The sequence below is a fragment of the Canis lupus genome, chromosome 8 (genome assembly GCF_048164855.1).
Source record: "Canis lupus baileyi chromosome 8, mCanLup2.hap1, whole genome shotgun sequence".
In the NCBI taxonomy this organism is placed as follows: domain Eukaryota; kingdom Metazoa; phylum Chordata; class Mammalia; order Carnivora; family Canidae; genus Canis; species Canis lupus.
The window spans coordinates 73955800-73974978 of NC_132845.1; the positions used below are offsets into that span (position 1 = coordinate 73955800).

Below are 19179 nucleotides of genomic sequence, written 5' to 3' on the forward strand. Positions count from 1 at the left end.
CCTTAGAAGAAAGGGATATCCTGAAAGCAGAAGGTCGTCACGACCCTCTAAGGGCTTCATTTAGATGCCTATGTATATTAAAAGTACCTTGCAAATATCAGCAATAAGGACATATTTAGATAGTTGTAATTCTTGTGTAACCCATAAATACCATTTTAGCTCTTGCCTTCAACTTCCTAACACTAGAAGTGTGAGTATATTATTTTTCCTTATTTTTAAAATGAGGAGGTTTGTAGTAAAATGTAGAAATCTCAGAGGTCTCTCCAGCCCTCACATTTTATTATTTTAGTTTTACAACAGAAATCTTAGGCAGTTATAGGACTTAAGAGCTGAGCATATATTTGTGATCATTGACTCCATTTCTCTTAGTTCTGTCCAGTGTGATTTCCACAAATCAGGCCAGAAAAAAGAGTTGGCTTTTTACAAGTAGAGGTTATTAAATGCTACCATTTAGAGTTTATCAGAACAGACTTTTGTAAAAATGGTTACTTTTGTTACTGACTGATTGGAATTCAGGTGATTTCCTGAACTTCAAATACATCTGTTGTTTGGAATCAGACTTTTAATATTGGTGTTTATTTTAAATAGTTGATGTTTATATTTAATAGGCTGGCGTTCTTATTGCCAAACAGCTTTATGCTCTGCTACCTTGATAAGGGAGACAGACTTCTCAGTGCCTTGGCTGACATACTGGGATTAAATTGGTAAGTTTTCTATTTTACCTGCTTTTGAAGCATAATGAGAGTAGACTTTTTTTTTTTTTTTGGCCTGAATGAAAGGTGGTTAAAAGAGAAATCTAATACCTTTTATGGGTTATTATGCTTCACATGTGATGTGCCCAACCAGAAATAACGAGATACACACCAGATGTGAAGGTACCAGTTAATATAATTATGCTGGGGATCATTTTCACCATTTAAGGGCTGAATTATATTGAACTCATTTCTTCATCTCTAAAAGGATTTAGTATAGTTGCTTAAATTTGGATTGGGAGCTGAGATGAAGTACCTATGCTTATGCTTCTAATGAACTAGAAGGGCTGGGTGCTGTGTACCTTTTGCATTTCTGGAGCTTGATAAACAGTAAAGCCTGGAATATGCAGATCCATGGCAAGGCTTGGATGGGGAGGTGTATTCTAGTGGAAGCTAGTAGCTGAGTGTGCTTTCTTTGGGCTCTTGCCTGGAAAACCAATCTGAAAGTATCGTGGTCAGACACAGTGCTGTTCTTAAGCCTTATTGGAAATAATAGGTCTCCTAGCCCGTGCTAAAAGGTAATTTTGCATACATTAAATATTCAATAAAGGGCTTGAACTGTGCTTACTTTGGCAAAAAAATGGATCCCAAAGCGAATTACACAAATTGTAATGTGGAACAAATTGAAATACCTGAGGATTTGGTCGACACTTGTATTTTATCCTTCACGTCTTCCTAGTGCCCTCAGAAAGAAAGATTGGACATGGCAAGGAAAGGGCAAGTATTATCTCTAGTTGCAGTGTGGTTCTGGACCTGGTCTGGGGGCCTAGCTCTGCTTTTGCTCCCAGCTATGTAACAACAAGAAGAGAGCACTTGGGGTGTTTATTTCACCCTGGAAGATTTTTTATAAAGAACAATTTTTAATGAAGCATGGCACATGGCATCATTATCATTTCTAACACAGAGAACTCATTTTCAATTTTGCTATCAAAGAAAAATGACAAATAGAGAATGCAAGAAAAACCAGATGGACTAACTGTATTAGGAGCTTAGTATGCATATTTTGTGTCACATATTAGCATTCATTAAGTCAAAAGGGAAAAAAATGAGTTTTGCCTACATGCATTAAACCAATAAGGCTGGCTGAATTCCAAGCTAGCTCTTGTGGATTAATTGTTTTATAACTGTTTTAATTAAAATTGTTCAGTATATGATTAACCTAAAAGTTTTAATTTCCACAAAACTGTTGAACAAATGAGACATTAATATTTTACATTAACCATGGTGATATTGCTGTGGTTCTCAGAGTGGCTGCTTGTTCAAGTAAACTGTGGCACGCAGTAGGTGGGAAGTGCTGTGTCTCATGCTGCTGTGAAGACCCGCATATCAACAGAAACTTAGCGAAAAGGCCGGGTGAACAAGTTGGCTGATATACCGCAATTCCGCAGGTGTGCCTTTATGTGGTCACCCTCACCCCCTCCTCAGACTATCAGTTTAGAACTGAGTCAGTCATAAATTGTCCTGTCCTGTTGAGGGGGTTAATAGCATAACATGGCAAAAACCAACTTAGTGTGCTTTTTCCTTCTGTTAGACCTCATAATAGTGTTGATGGTACTACACTTGGTATTGTACACTTCAAACCCATTTTTTAGGTTGGCGACAAGGTAAGAGGGGGAAAACACATTCACTTTGCAAATTACAACACTGAGGCCCAGTGAAATTGCACTGCCGGTAGCTGTGGCTCCTTAAATACATGGATCTGCGTTTCTCTCACTTAGTCCCTTTTCTGCTTTCTACCTGTGCCTCTATCTTAATGTACTTCAGCTCATTAAGAGATTCTTCTTGCTTCCTATAACCCTGTCGTGATGATTTTTCTCTGGGGTTCAGGTCATGATATTATATAAATTCAAAGTAGTGGTGGTCTCTGAACGTCATGGAAGGGAGTTTTAAAAGATAAGGTTCAAACTGCTCATTGGAAATGATGATGACAAAACCGAAGCTGTCCAAACTATTCCAGGTAGTGGTAAATGCTTTGGGCTCTCCTGCTAGGTTTTAGATCTGGGAGTCTGGGAGGCAGTGCCTGAACAACTGAAATATTTCGACTTCTACTTCCATAGTTAGGATCAGATGACATTGTGATTTATCCAGAGTTTCAGCTGCAGCCTTGATTTGATCTCTTTTTACCTTTCCCTGTTGTTTCTTCCTAGTACCATAAGGTTCCCAGTGTTCACCTTCCCCTCTGTTCTTTGTATTGTTCTCCTAAATTCCTTCGATTTAGCTTTTTAAGCACCAGCTTCTGAGTAAGTTATTATATATTCAGTATTTTTGACGTAGTTAATAATCATAAGTTTTATGGTTGTACAGTTGGGTGTACAAGTTGCCATATTTGCCAGAAACCAGCTTTACACAGTGATTTTTGAGATAAATGGTTTATCAGGCATGTTGTTATCTGTTCATTTCTTTAGGCTCTCTTGAGTTCTATTATTGCATGAAGGTAGATCATTAGAAATGCGCATACCTGGACCATATTATTTGATTCTTCAGAGAATTGCCATCAAGGAGTTAGAGTGCTATGTCCTTGGTAAATGAAGAATAAGAACACTCAATTTAAGTATTAAATATTCTGTATTCAGAGAGTATCTCTGACTTGCAAAACCTTAAAAACCTGATATCTTAATATTTCTTTCTCCCTGTTTCTCAGTCTCTCTCTCTCTCTCTCTCTCTCTCACACACACACACAGACACACACACACACACGCATGCATGCACGAAGCTTCTTTGGGAATATGATATTAGGAAAATACTCCTTAATTCTGACCCATATATATGCATTCTTTTAATTCTTAAATGTTTGCTGAATGAGAGAATACTACGTAATTAGGTAAGAGTTCTTTTGCATTTTCCAGGAAATTCCACACTTAATTCAGTAACCAACTTTAGATAGCCAAGTCCTTGGTGATCGAATAGTATTACTGTTTTGCTTGGTGAGTACTCATTTTCATCTACTTTTGACAGGTTTTTTTTTTTTTTTTTTTTTTTAGTTAAAAACTGACTTCTAGACCATAGTACTTCTGTACTTAGAGACATGAGTAGGCGCTTCACCATGTTCCATGATAATAGGAATCAGGCATATGGTTTCTGCCTTATAGGATTTGATAATTCTTGTTTTTAAAGCACACATGTCTGGCAAGATAGAGAAGGGCAAAAAGCAGGACTTTTGATGACAAAACTATAGGAGTAGAGAGATAGTTGGGAACTTACGACTTCTGTTGTATCTCTCTTTTCCATTTCATTACCTTTATGAATGTGCTCTGCCCCCCTGGGTCCCATTGCCTTTCCAGTAGCAGTAATTACTGTTGGGGAAAACCTCCCATCTGTGAGGCTAGCTCTTTTCTTGACCATCTCTGCAGCCTGGCTTCCACCTCTAACCCCCTTCATAAAAATTATGCTTGTATTGTTCTTCATCAGCTGCATGGCTACATTTTTCTCATTTGTTTTTCTGATGCTGTAACAGCCTTCCAAAAATACCACCAAGTGTAATAATCCTTTTGCTGTTCAATACATCTTTTGTCTGAGGCTTACTTACTGTCACAGTTGATGGCATGACAGCTGATGGCAAGCAACAAATGAATGTTTAAATAGTGAGTAATTCAACAGATGTGCCCATCCAGGTGATTCTCCCAATAGCTGCCAAAAAGTGGGTAGAGGGTGAGCAGTTAACTGAGTGTGTAGTGGGTTGTTCCAGAGATTCTCTGGTTTTGGCTAGCTTGTTCTTTAGTCATTATAGTTTGACTTATTTTGCCTCTATTCATTTTTTTTGTGGCTCTATTTTGCTCCTTTATTTTGTGGCTACCTTTTGGAGATGTTTAAATTTCAAATAATGAATAATGTGATGGTGGTGCAGCTTTAGTAATTTCCAGTGATTGTCACAAAGTGATGTTTTCTGAAAGTCCCAAGTGTATGAAACTCATCTTCTGAAGTGCACATTTAGTACCCTGAACCCTCACTCAATATAGTCATTGTGGTGGGACCACTTCAGACCTGACTCAAGGAAGGAGGGAAACCACCTACCCACTATTGCTATCCAGTATATAAATTATACAGACTAATACATGTTAACACATGACAAGCTCTGTGAAGACACTCTGTCAATCGGCATGGTATCTCTTCCCTCTTCCATGAACCTAGCAACCCATTTGCTTATAGTTTTTTAGAAAACTGTTGTTAAATTACTTTGTGGCTGGTTATGTCACTTGGCTAGGAAAATGATACTGGAATTAAGTCAGCTTTAGCCCTACGCTGCCCATCTTTTCTAACTTATGGTCAGCCATATGTTTAGACCAGATGAAGTAGGAAGTTACGAGTACATTCCTGGAAAAGATAACAAAATCATGTCCTACTAAAAGTGTTGGTTAAGCCTTTTCCCACCACATAGGGATATGTTCATACCTCTAGGAAGATTCTGTCGTTTTTATTTTTGATCATATAAATAATAATAGCTTGTTGGTAGTAATGATTAGTATAAAAGTTGGATTGTTGGGGGGGGATATTTGATTATTGACAGATGCATAAGGGGCCGTTGAGGTACTGTAATGTTTTGTTTCTTAATCTTAACTGTGGTTACAGTAGTGTTTGTGTTATTTTTCTGGAAAATATATGTTTTATACCCTTTTCTGGATGTGTAATGTAATTGCTCACTATATATGTATATGTTCTGGATAAAACTTTGGAAAATACCTAAAAGCACAAAGCAAAAAAGTTATCTGTAATCCTACCATGAAGAGATAATCACTTTTCTTTTTTGGCATGTATCTTTCCAGTATTTTGGGGGCACATATATCTCATAATATTTTGTCCATTCCCATGGCTTCAGAGTTTAATAAAGATACACAGGGCAGCCCCGGTGGCCCAGCGGTTTAGCACCGCCTTCAGCCGGGGGTGTGATCCTGGGGACCCGGGATCGAGTCCCACGTCGGGCTCCCTGCATGCAGCTTGCTTTTCCCTCTGCCTGTGTCTCTGCCCCTCTCTCTCTCTCTCTCTCTCTCTCTCTCTCTCTCTGTCTCTCTGTGAGTCTGTCATGAATAAATAAATAAAATCTTTAAAAAAAATGCACACACATATATATGTATGTGGATGTATGTAAACCTGACTTTTTTTTAAAACGTTTTTTATTTATATAAGTAAGCTCTACACCCAATGCAGGGCTTGAACTCATGACCATGGGATCAAGAGCCTCATGCTCTTCCTACTGAGCTAGTCAGGCACCCCTGAACCTTACTTTTTTTATTTCTTGTATTGTAATATTTTGGCATGAATGTTCAGGATTCTGTAGAATTAATTTTAATAGCTTTATAGAGTACCATTGTTTGGATATATCATCGCCCATTTACCCAATTCTATATTTGACATTTAGATATTTTCTAATATTTGAATATTATAAATAATATGTGTTTATCTTGTAGGTATTTAAAATTAAATAGGCTAAATTACACTCTTTTATTTAGGTTGTAGACATTTCATAAAAGGCATATTTTGTTGGACAAGATGACTCTGGCTTCAAAAGCTACTTGAAAGCTGATTTTTTTTCTCTTAAAGAAAATTGAAAAAAATTCATTTTTTTTCCTTTTATAAAGTAGGTGTGTGTGGTGCATTGTGTGTGAGTAGGAAATTGCTTCAGCATTTTTATACTCTTTTGTTGGCTGTGAAGTTAATTTATTCATTCACTTATTGAATATTTATTGAACACCATCTGTATGCCAGGTGCTTTGCTCCAGATCTGAGGATTTAGAGATGGAGACCTGGTTTCTACTTTCTCAGTGAGGTGACATAATGAGCAGTAGGACTTGAGTGTTGTCAGTCTGCACTGTTGAGTTTATACATCCAAACGTTTCTACTTGGATCACTTTGCTGTGATTTATGTTATTAAATAGGTGATTTAGGAGCTTATATACTACAGAGGCTGCTACTTTACACTCCTTCCCTAAATGCCGCCATGCCCAAATCTCATGTTCTTTAAGGTTGAATCCTGGAATTCAGAGCCTTGTGGGCAAGCCTGAATAGGGCAGAAATGGAAATAACCTTTTCATTCACAAAGTGGGCATTACTGAGGATGGGCTATACATTAACTTCTTTCTGGTATTATGAAGTTCCTTTCCAGATCCCAAATTCTATTACTTTCTGATATTCGGGCCTTTGAAACTCCCAATACTGAATCTTTTCTCAAACATTAAATTTGTAGAAGGAAAAATTAGATTCAATCTTTTTGAGACACCTGCTGAACTATAGAGTATAAATACAGATTTAAGAATGAAAGAAGGGAGAAAACTGCATTTGCCCATCCCAGGAATTCAGATGGGAATTGAGAGTATGTCTCTGTTCGTCTTCTGTAAACAAAATCAGTAATGAAGTGATAATTTTTTTCTTCTGACCTGCACATTAAAAAACAAAAAAACAAACACCAAAAGATAGTTTTAAGCTTTCTATTTGGAGAGACATACCTGTGACTTGAGGCTTCAAGTCAGGAATATTTTGGCATAGAAAAACCTGTGAGGCCCAGGAAACATCTGGTATCATTCACGATCAGACCAAGATGAAAGAAAATTTATTTTTTAGGTAGTATGCTGAGTCCTGGAAGTCTGGTGGTTGTTAAGTTCTTTAGCTTGGAAAATATAAACGAAAAGGCTTGTGGACAAGAATGTCTTCCCTTAAACTCTAGAGCATAATTATGAAGTGTGCCTGTCTATTTCTTGTTTTACTTGTACTTCAGTTTTACCATCTTCTGCATACGTCCTGGAAGGCTCTATATGTGAGTGGATTCTAGTGGAGGAAAAACTTTTGGATTATAAATGGACAGTCCTGGGCCAAACATTCATTAACCTTAGACAAATCACTCAAGAAATCTGTTTCTTCTGTAGAATGAGGTAATAACACTTGCCCAGCCTATTTCCCAATATTATTGAATAGATCAAGTAAAAAAGCCTGCATGACAGTGCTTACTATAAGGTGATATGTAGGTATTAATGAAAGGAATAAACAGAATACCTAACTCTTTGGCTGCTGTGTATTGAGGATGGGATGGGGACTTGTCATTACCACCTTGGATTTGGCAGCCTGGTATCCAAGTGTGTAAGTTTGAGATAGACCTCAGGGTTTTGATTGATTGATGATGAATGATATAGCCCTGAATAAAGTTCCGAAGATGCCATTGTTCCTTGAGGTCGACTAGATTTGTCCCCTTCCCTTAAGGTTGCTGGTAATTTGGATGAAGCACAGTGTGTGTAGAAAATAATAGTTACTAAAGTATTTTTTTGAAGATTTTATTTATTCCTGAGAAACAGAGAGAGAGAGAGGCAGAGACACAGGCAGAGGGAGAAGTAGGCTTCTCACAAGGATCCCAATGTGGGACTCGATACCGGGACTAGGATCACGCCCTGAGCCAAAGGCAGATGTTCAACCGCTGAGCCACTCAGGCATCCTGTTATTAAAGTATTTTATTTTCTATTATTTCGTTTTCAGTGTCATCCAGAAAAAGTTTTGAGCTAGTTTACAAAAACATACAGTGCAACAGAATTAAAATAAGATGAGGAGATTGGGACAAAGAGAAAACACGTGCAAATAAAGTAGGATGAAACCATGTTGATAAGATTAATGGGTGGAAACATACAGGAGATAGGTTCTTATGCAGTATGTAGAAGTGGACCACATACTTCTTTTCTCAGGGAATAGAACAAAGAGGGAAACATTTGCAATTTTCCTGAGATATTTCCTCAGTAGATAGGATGAGGCCTTGAACTCTACCTTTCAAAACACAGAACAGTGATTTGTGAAACAATTGTTTTTATACTGACTCTCAGTGCAAATTAATAACATGGTGACAAAGCATGATTCAGGGAAAGAGTGACCATAAGGGGTCAAGATCACGTATTCCATCTAGGCAGCTCTGAAGGGCTGGCTTGAACCAAAGAGAACGTTTAGAACATGTCAAGAAGTGGATAAGCTACCTGTTCTCAAGAAGTCCTTCACAATTATTCATTGTCCCAGCTGGGGGCTGCATCACTCCATGAATGGTTTCCAGTTATGTTGTGACACAGTTCATTGTCCAGGAGCCCTGAGGCCCAGAGATGGACATGCTTATCCTGTCTTGAGAGTTTAAGGTCTTCATAAGCCCTTGGTATTACCTTCTCTTTCTAAGGTTCTGGTGTGTCTTTTGCAAGGATCAGATTGAAATTGTGTTTTGCTGGAGAGGGCAACTAAATGCCAGTCGTGGTTTTTGGGTTCTGGCTATGCTGCAAACCAATATGAATTCGTGGACTACCAATAACTCATGTTTGCTATTGGGTGACCATTCAGTGGCTGTTACTTCAGATTTCACTTCATGGTGACTGAACTCAAACCCATCATGTTTATAGAGTTTGTTCCTACATCAAATCAATGGTAAATGCTTGCATTAGAGAATTCAGCTTGAGCCCTTTGCCTGCTTTTCTGTTTTCCTGTTGTTACTAGCACTAGATAATTTTTAAAAATTCCTCAGAAGGACTGTGTGTTTTTAGAAACAGGGAGTGTATTCTGTGCTTTAGCGGGACACAGAAGGAGACTGTCTGGTTAAGGCAGGAGATTGTGGCACTAAAAAAGGAAGCTGGCAGGCCTGTCCCTGGCACTTTTTAGTAAGAAAAGAAGGGGAATGACAGGCTGGCCGGGAATTATATTAAATCAGAACCAATCAGAAGCCCTGATTCTCACCTGACCCTATTAAATTCCCTGAACCTAGAAGGTTTGGTTGTACCTATGTGGTGGTCATTTTTGGAAGTAGAAGACAGACTTGCTCTTCTTTCTGCATGCATCTAGGGGTATAGTGAAGAGACAGAAGCTGTTAAGGAACAGTCATGGCTATCTGGCAGATTGCTTCCTTATTTTTTAGTGAGAAACCAGATCTAACGTCTGTGGCCAAGTGTGTATCCTCATAAGTTCCTTGTGACAAGAAGGATTCTCATTAAGAATTTGGCCCTACAAGGGAAACAAAAGCAAAAATAAACTATTTTAAAATATTTTAAAATAAAGAGCAAAGGAAACAGTCAACAAAACTAAAAGGCAACATTTGGAATGGGAGAAGGTATTTGTGAATGACATATCTGATAAAGGGTTAGTACCCAAAATATATAAAGAACTTATAAAACTCAACACTCAAAAAACAAATAATGCAATTAAAAAATGGGCAGAAGACATGAACAGACATTTCTCTAAAAAATACATACAGATGGCCAATAGACACATGAAAAGATGTTCATCATCATGTGTTGTCAAGGAAATGCAAATGAAAGTTGCAATGAGATATCATCTCATACCTGTCAGAGTGACTAAAATCAACAACACAAGAAACAAGTGTTGACAAGGATGTAGAGAAAAGGGAGCCCTTGTGCACTGGTGGTGGGAATGCAACTCGTGTTGCCACTCTGGAAAACAGTATGGAGGTTCCTCAAAAAGCTAAAAATAGAAGTACCCTTATGATCCAGCAGTTGCACTCCTGGGTATTTACCCAAAGAATACAAAAACACTAATTCAGAGGGATACATGCACTCCTATGTTTTTTAGCAGCTTTATTTATAATAGCCAAGATACGGAAACAGCCCAGGTGTCCATCAATTGATGAATACATAAAGATGTGGTGTATGTATTTTTACACACACACACACACACACACACACGTGATGGAATATTACTCAGCCATAAAAAAGAATTAAATCTTGCCATGCAACAAATATGGATGAAGCTAGAGAGTATATGTTTAAAGAAGTCAGAGAAAGACAAATACCATATGATTTGACTCATATGTGGAGTTTAAGAAATAAAACAAATGAGCAAAGGGAAAGGAGAGAGAGAGAAAGAAGATGAAGAAACAGATTCTTATCTGTAGAGAACAAACTGATGGTTACCAAGGAGGGAGGAGAATGGAGGGATGCGTTAAATAGGTGATGGGGGATTAAAGACTGGGTATGTATGGAATTGTTGAATCTCTATATCGTACACCTGAAACTAATATAACACTAATATAACAATTAACCAACTGGAATTAAGAACTTAAAAAGCAAGAAAAAAATGAATTTGGTCCTGAAATTGGATCAGAATAAGGCTATATTTGTGTTTCTGTCTATAGTTTGCATTCCTTATAGGTAGAAAGGTCCAATTATAAGGTACTGCACCAGCTAATGTGAACTGGAGTTTAATGTGGATTAGTTAGCTCAGAAGTTATATCAGCTGTTTAACATCAGTTTATATTCCAGTTTGTGCTCCTCAGGCAAAAAGGGGATTAATAATGGAATATTAAGCCAAGAATGAGAATCTGATGTTGAAAACCTAGAAGCCTGAAATCAGAAGTGTTTAGTAGTATTGATTTATTTAGAACATACTTTTCTTTATAGATGCTCTAAGTAGCAAAGTAAGTTCATATTTTTCCTCAATGTGAGATGTTAACATGCTGAAAATCTTATTTTATACATTTACCAGCAGAGCAAAATAGAATTAGTCTTATGTAACTATTTTGTAAATAAAGAATCAAAGGCATAGTTAAAGAGTGACAGAGGCCATCCAGTGTATCTGGGACATGGCTTAGAATAGAACCATTTTAATCCGTTTATTTATTGAGCAAAAAGGAACCAAGTAATGGTGGAGGGCATAATGAAATCAGTTGTGTGGTGAATGTAAGCTGTTTTAGCTGAGTTCCTCTGGTATAGCCCTGTGCTTTGATCCTAGGTAGGTTGGCCAGGGAAAGAGTTTTCAGTTGAGCTGAATGGTGAAGGTGAGAGGGACAAGAATGGATGTCACAGAGGATGTCTCTGAGGATAGACTCCAGTGATTGTGGATGACATCCTATACATTTGGGCTCCCACAGATTTTAGTGGGCTGTGTTCGTGAATATTTTCCTTTCAGTGTCTTCAACCCTGTGAATGACAGTTGACACTGGAATAGGACTTTAGTAGAGGAGAAACTGGTCTGACCACAGTTTGATCTTGATAATGCTTTCACTTTTGCAAGAAGACAGAAGGGAGTCCTTGCTTTTACTGTTCTGGGAACCTAACCAAGTAAGAAGTCTCTGGTAGCACTAACCTGTTTGAAGTAGCCCAGGTGTGAAACTCTGACCTTTTCTATGGTCTACTTCCTGGGTGAGAAGCCAGTTTTTTTTTTTTTTTTTTTAAGATTTTATTTATTTATTCATGAGAGACACACACAGAGAGAGAGGCAGAGACACAGGCAGAGGGAGAAGCAGGCTCCATGCAGGGAGCCCGATGTGGGACTCGATCCTGGAACCCCAGGATCACGCCCTGAGCTGAAGGTGGCGCTAAACCACTGAGCCCCCCTGGCTGCCCAAAAAGCCAGTTTTGATGTTAAAACTTTTTAGAATGGAATAGAACTTGAAATTTGATGTTTGTTTTCGTTGTTGCTTTTTAAAAAAAGTTACAGAAAAAGAAAATAAGTGAAAGAAACCCTTCTAGCCATTTATACCCTGCCCCCAGGACTAGTGAAACTTCCTAAGACTTTCAACAGACTCATTTAGACTCATCTTAAATCTCCTTAGGACTCAGTCTCTCTCCTGGCAGAATCTTTCACTTTGATCATTTCCCAAGGTGGTTTATTTTGGTTAAGATTTTGACTCCTTGAAAATATTAGTGAGGGTGACAAAACATGAGAGGCACCTAAATCTGGGAAATGAACAAGGGGTAGTGGAAAGGGAGGTGGGTGGGGGGTTGGGGTGACTGGGTGACAGGCACTGAGGGGGGGAGCACTTGACAGGATGAGCACTGGGTGTTATGCTATATGTTGGCAAATTGAACTCCAATTAAAAAATTTAAAACGATTTTGACTCTTGCACCCACAACCACATGAGATATATATTCATATGTGTATCTCAGAGGATTGGCATCGTCTTGGCAGGTCTTTAAGAGTTTGAGGATTAAATTTTTATATTTTTATTTTATATTTTTACAAAACCATTCCTCTGCCTGGGGAAGGTATATTGGTGAACTGAAGATGGTTTAAACCATCCTTTTTTTTTTTTTTAATTTATTTATGATAGTCACAGAGAGAGAGAGAGAGAGAGAGAGGCAGAGACATAGGCAGAGGGAGAAGCAGGCTCCAAGCACCGGGAGCCCGACGTGGGATTTGATCCCGGGTCTCCAGGATCGCGCCCTGGGCCAAAGGCAGGCGCCAAACCACTGTGCCACCCAGGGATCCCGGTGAACTGAAGATGGATAGGAAGACTGAACTGGAGGCTAAAACCTGCATACCTAAGAAGTTGAATCAACAACTCCTGAACCTACGGTTACAGTGTTCAGAAATATTTGCAGTTATTCTGAAGGATTGCCATCGCATTCTAAAAATAAGAAATTATTTTTGATAACATCAATGTGTAGTATACAGCATATTTGCAGTGAAGTGAAGCATAGGGAATCCAAAGACACTAGTTTTCCACCCTTAAGTATGGCCCTGGGATCATCCACGGTGGTTTTTATAGAAATCTGAACCCATATCTCCAGATGGTAGCATCTGAAACTCTTTCCATCTTCTTCCTTGAGGTCACTTTTTGAATTGTTTATGCATTTAGAGAGTTGCTGAGGCAAGGCCATGTTCTGGTTTCCTCTTCTGAAAATACAGATATTTCTAGAAATGACCACATTCTAAACTGAGTTCAGAGTCTTCTCTTGTAATTTTTCAGGCCTTGATCTGAAGTAATCTGGATGAAGATACAAAGATGAGGTCTCATATTTCACAGTTTGTTGGAAGTCAGCAATGTTAAGGTATCTTGACTAAAATAAGTCTTATCTAAATATTAGATTGGTAGGACCTTTTTTTTTTTTTTTTGTCTTCTTAGCCATAAGCTCTCCATAAAACCTCCATTTTGGAGAAAAGCTGAAAATAAAGAATGATTTCTTTCAGTATTCTGTGAGAATCTCTTTTCTCTCTTTAATTATTTTTTCACTGGGCAGGCTTGGGCTGCTTCTTTTTTTTTTTTTTTTTTGATCCAAGTTCTTTTTCATTCCTGAAATTCTATTTTCCTACTGTGCTTTATATGTGGCAGCTGATTTTCACTTAGGTAAGAGGAGGAAGCCCATTGGTTTTCACGCATAGATGCTTTTCAGGAACATACAACTTCTCACCATCCATTTTAATAATGAAAAAATCATAGTTGACATTTTTGGTGCCTGTTTATAGAGATTCCTTGAGAATTATCAACTGACAGAAAATTCCCCTAGGGGCGCCTGGCTGGCTTCAGTTGGTAGAACTGTGACTCTTGATCTCAGGGTTGTGAGCTCGAGCCCCATGGTGGGTGTAGAAATAGCTTAAAAATGAAATCTTAAAAAAAATTTCCCCTAGAGAGAGAGGAAATCTGGTTTATTTGGATGTCTTATTAAAGTGGAGCTTTTTGCATACAAGGCTCTGGAGATATATAGGCTATCAGAGCTGGAAAAGTGTACATGTCCTCTGAAATCACCCTTGCTTTATAAATATGGAGAGCCCAACTCAGAGAATTAAGTTGCTTTGGCTGATGTTGAGAATTAGTTAGTGATCCGCCGTGGGTCTCCAAGCTGCCCATCACTCTTCGTTGACTACTAGTGATAACTGGTATTTCCAACAGTGAATCCAAGGTTTAAGTTTTCCAGAGCCTTCTGAGTCTTCAAAGGAAAGCCAGGCTGTCTTATTAAAGTTCATGCTGAGTATCTACTACATTATGATTGTTTGATAATGGGTCATTTGTGTATTGTAAAACCAGAGTGCTTAACCAGAACTAGTGATAACCCAGCTTCTACCGAGTAGTAGTGAATATCAATTGTTTTATACAGAGGTAGAGAAAGTTGTCTATTTGAAGAGTCCAGTAAAAAGATGGTATCTTGTCCTCAGTGAGAGGCCCATGTGGATGAAAGGAGAAGCTGAGATGGATTGTGGTTAGGGAAGGATTAATGCTCAGATGGTGATTGAATCTGGTTTTGAATTTTCTCAAAATCACCATTTTTTATTTTGGTGCTTGTCAAATATTCTTTTTTGAATTATTATTTAAAAAAAGATTTTATTTATTTATTTGTGGGAGAGAGCGAGCACAAGCAAGGGGAGCCACAGAGGGAGAAGGAGAAACAGGCTCCCCACTGAGCAGGGAGCCTGCTGCCAGGCTTGGGCTTGATCCCAGGACCCTGGGATCATGACCCGAGCTGAAGGCAGGCGGATGCTAAACTGACTGACCCACCCAGGCACCCCAGTACTTTTCAAATATTCTTATAGCCTTCCTGGGGAGATTTATTTTTTGGAGACATTGCCCACATTGTTTACTCCTCTAAGGTTAAGTGCACTTGACCATCTGTTACTAATTTTATAGTTGTGTTGAATTCCATTCTTTGCCTAGGTTGTAAGCACCAAAAGTGAACTTTGAAGCAGGATCATTTGTAAGTCATGTAGCTTTGGGCCTGAATGGTAGTTTTTATGCATATTCAAATGGTCTGAGATTTTATACTGAATTTTGGGATTAGTAATTCAAACCTGAGGATCTTTGCCACTTCTTTGGGAGAGCCTTCTCTGAGACCTGGGCAGTTATTACTCCAAAGCCAGCTCTTGAGGTGAGGCTGGTAGTAATATTGATAAATTGCTTTCAAAGTACTTACAGCCAAAGGACAGTGATTTTGTATTACTTTTCCAAGTTCTCAGGCGGACGTCCAAAATCTGGAAGAGCTAATGTGAAAGGCCAGTATTCTTCAGGGCAGGTACAAGAAGGGGAAGGGTGCTTGTCCCTTCCTTGATCTGTGTGTAGGCAGTTCTTGAAGGAAGCCAGGCCTGTAGGTCTTGGGCAAGAGTGGAGACATTGAGAGCAGTACTGCTGGCATTTCCAGTCTCCCTGAGAATGCACAGAATGTTTCAGGGGGAAACCAAAAATTAACCCCCAGAATTGGATTTTGGTGCTGTGGATGTGACTGATGTGTGCAAAAGTACAATTTATATTTTATTTGGATCTCAGCATCAAGCTGTCATTTTTCAAATAATTTTCTGGTAAGTGGTGGTTTCTCTGATATGATTTCCATTGCAAATGGAACAAAAAAGGTGACAAAATGGGGTTATTACCTAATCAAATTCCCTCGTGTACAGACAGGCTGAACTGGTGCTTTGCCTGGAGTTGGCTTAGAGTTTTCAGAAACTCAATTGCTGCCTTTATAAGGCTGTGCCTAGGGTTGTATTTCCAATCTCTCTCAACTTTTGTTCCCGTGGAAGAGAGGAAGTGGAGCTGTGATAGATATATTGCCAGATAGCACACAATAGCACACAAAACGAGAAAGACATGGTGTGAGCCATTCATGGAGACAGATTTACGGTCTGTGCTGCCCTTAAACCATAGATCCATCTATTTCAAAGAAACAACCTGCCCACTGTATTATATTTCAGACAGGGACATAGCTAAGAAGAGAGATGCTGACTCCTTCTGTTTAGCTTTTCCAATAATGCTGCACATTTTGCTGTAGTCAATTACTTTTGTGGGGATGGGAAAGTTTATTTGGCAAAGGAAAGCCTGTTTTTAGATGAAATGTGGAAACAAGGAGGTATCAGGGGAGAATGTTTGGCCATGTTGTTGCCTCAGTGACGTGTATGTGTATAGTTTTGCTTGTTTTTGTCACTATCCCCCCAACTCTATTATCAGGCATTGGGAAGTATTATACCTATTTCACAACATGATAAAGCTAGAGAGGTTATGACTGACTCAAGACCAGATAGAATGACATATGACAGAATGATGTCCGTTTCTCTTATTGCTGTTCCATGGGAAGCATTGCACAATGGTAAACAGAATGAGCTACCAAACCTGTCTGCATGGTTCACCAGGCTTAACCATTATTGCTGCAGGTAGCTTTGAGCCTCACTTATTTTACTAGTAAAATGAGGATTGCAGGCCTCACCTTATAAGGTAAGTCTGAGAATTCCACTTAGTTCATATGTACATAAAGCACTAGAATTAAGTATTCAATAATCTTAGCCATTAGGTCTTGAAATGTATGTTGATTTCATGAAAAATGAGTGGTGTGTGCTACCTGGTAGATTGTTTTACAGACATTTCAAATGTAAAAGAATAACTCTACTTGTATTAAAATTTGCTTTCCAAATTGACAGTTTTGAGGAATGAAAAATGCTTTTGGTAATGGTCTAAGTCTGGAAGAAATTGGGAAAAGAAAGGACTGTGTGTGTCTAGATTTGCAATTCTACCTTGTGTGATCTGTAAAATATGTAATTGTTTAACTTTTCTCAATAATAGTTTATTCTGGAGGAGAGAAACAAATTTTGGTTATATACATTCTTCCCTGTGAGGCACATCTTTTTGTTTTTGTTTTTGTTTTTATTTGTTTTAACTGGATGAGATGGTTAAGTGTTGCCTTAGTTGGATGAATTTGGAGATAAGAGGAAATGTTTTTATTTTTGTGACACATAAGGACCTTTGCAGTCATTTACCTTTTCTGGATTAAACCAGTTTCTTTCTTTCTTTCTTTCTTTCTTTCTTTCTTTCTTTCTTTCTTTCTTTCTTTCTTTCTTTCTTTCTTTCTTTCTTTCTTTTTCTTTCTTTTTCTTTTTTTTTAACATTGTATCTTTTCTTTCAACATAGATACCATGTTTTTTGTTTTGGGATATCCTTGATCTTTTTTTCATATTGGAAAAATATGATTGTACATGTGTGTGATTCACAGAACAAAGTGGGTTTGGGCACACTGCTTTATACTAAGTAGAAATTCTTAGTAGTTGTTCTTCAGAAGACATTCATTGATTCAAGTCATTCTTGGATTCATTTGTGAATACCTAAGTAGAGTTGTATAGAAAGGGATTTTTTAGAGTTGGATTCTGAACGTTTAGCATTTGATTTTATTTTGGCATATGTAGTCCACACGGCAAATATACTATCTGATTTAAATTGAATTCAAATAAAGTCTGGTATAAAATTATTTATTTATTATTTTTTAAAGAATTTATTTATTTATTCATGAGACACACAAAGAGAGAGAGAGGCAGAGACATAGGCAGAGAGAGAAGCAGGCTCCATGCAGGGAGCCCCATGCAGGACTCAATCCCAGGACTCTGGGATCACTCCTTGAGCTGAAGGCAGACGCTTAACTGCTGAGCCACCCAGGTGTCCCTGAATTTAAACAACTGCTTATGATGACTAGTCTCAGACTTATTTCTTTTTTTTTTTTTTTGGGGGGGGGGTATCATTGTACTTTCTTTTTTTTTTTTTTTTTTTTTTAAAATTTTTATTTATTTATGATAGTCACACACAGATAGAGAGAGGCAGAGACACAGGCAGAGGGAGAAGCAGGCTTCATGCACCGGGAGCCTGACGTGGGATTCGATCCCGGGTCTCCAGGATCGCGCCCTGGGCCAAAGGCAGGCGCCAAACCGCTGCGCCACCCAGGGATCCCTGTACTTTCTTTTATTATTAAAGGTTTTTGCTTTTATTGTGGTAAGGACATTACATATCCATCTTAACTGTTGTAAAGTATATAGTTGAGTAGTGTTAAGTGTTAAGTGTAATCACATTACATTGTTGTGAGATAGATCTCCAGGATTTTTTCATCTTGGCAGTATGAAACTCTATACTCATTAAACAACAACTTTTCCTTTTTCCCTCATTCTACTTTGTGTTTATGAATTTGACTACTTTAGATCTTAAGCTAAGTGGAATCATTTAGTATTTGTTTTTTTGTGACTGACTTATTTCACTTAGCATTATGTCCTCAACAAGGTTCACCCATGTTATAGCATTTAATAGGGTTTTCTTCCTTTTAAGACTGAATACTTTTCCCTTGTATGTATAGATCTTATTTATCCATTCGTCTTTGTATGTATAGATCTTGTTTATCCATTTGTCTTTGATGAATGTTTGGGTTGCTTCTGCTTCTTAGCTATTGTGCATAGCATTGCTATGAATATGGGTGTGAACTATCTTTTTGAATCCATACTCTCAATTCTTTTGGATATATAGGCACAAATGAGGTAGCTGGATCATATGGCACATCTATTTTAATTTTTTCAAGGAATCTCCAAACTGCTTTCCTTAATGGTTGCCCCATTTTACAATCTAACCAACAGCACACAAGGGTTTCCTAGGTTTGTCAAACAACTGTCCCAAAAACTGACAAGAGTGGTTCGGTGAGAACAGAGCATCTGTGAAGGTTAGGATGGCCTGTTTCAAGTTTGATCAGGCCCTTGGAATCAGCCTCATTAGTACTGGTTAATCATCCTCGTTAAGGTCGTACTGCTTCTGGACCAAGGCCTATAGATTAGCGCCTAATTCTGCACAAAATATTGGCCTAGATGTTGCAAGACTTAGATTGTGGTTGCTAGGAATGATTTTAGGCAAATTACCTCAACGCTCTGCTTGCCACTCTTTCACTGTCATCTATAAAATGAGGGGCTTGCAGTTCTCCCTTATCTTACCTATTCCAAAATCCTGTTGTGTATCATAGAACCCAAATAT

General features: G+C 38.2%; 1 protein-coding gene across 8 annotated transcripts in view; it reads left to right on the forward strand.

Moving 5' to 3' along the window:
- Nucleotides 1-19179, forward strand: part of AUTS2 (activator of transcription and developmental regulator AUTS2) — a 1131932-nt gene that overhangs the window by 63846 nt on the left and 1048907 nt on the right. The window lies entirely within an intron of this gene.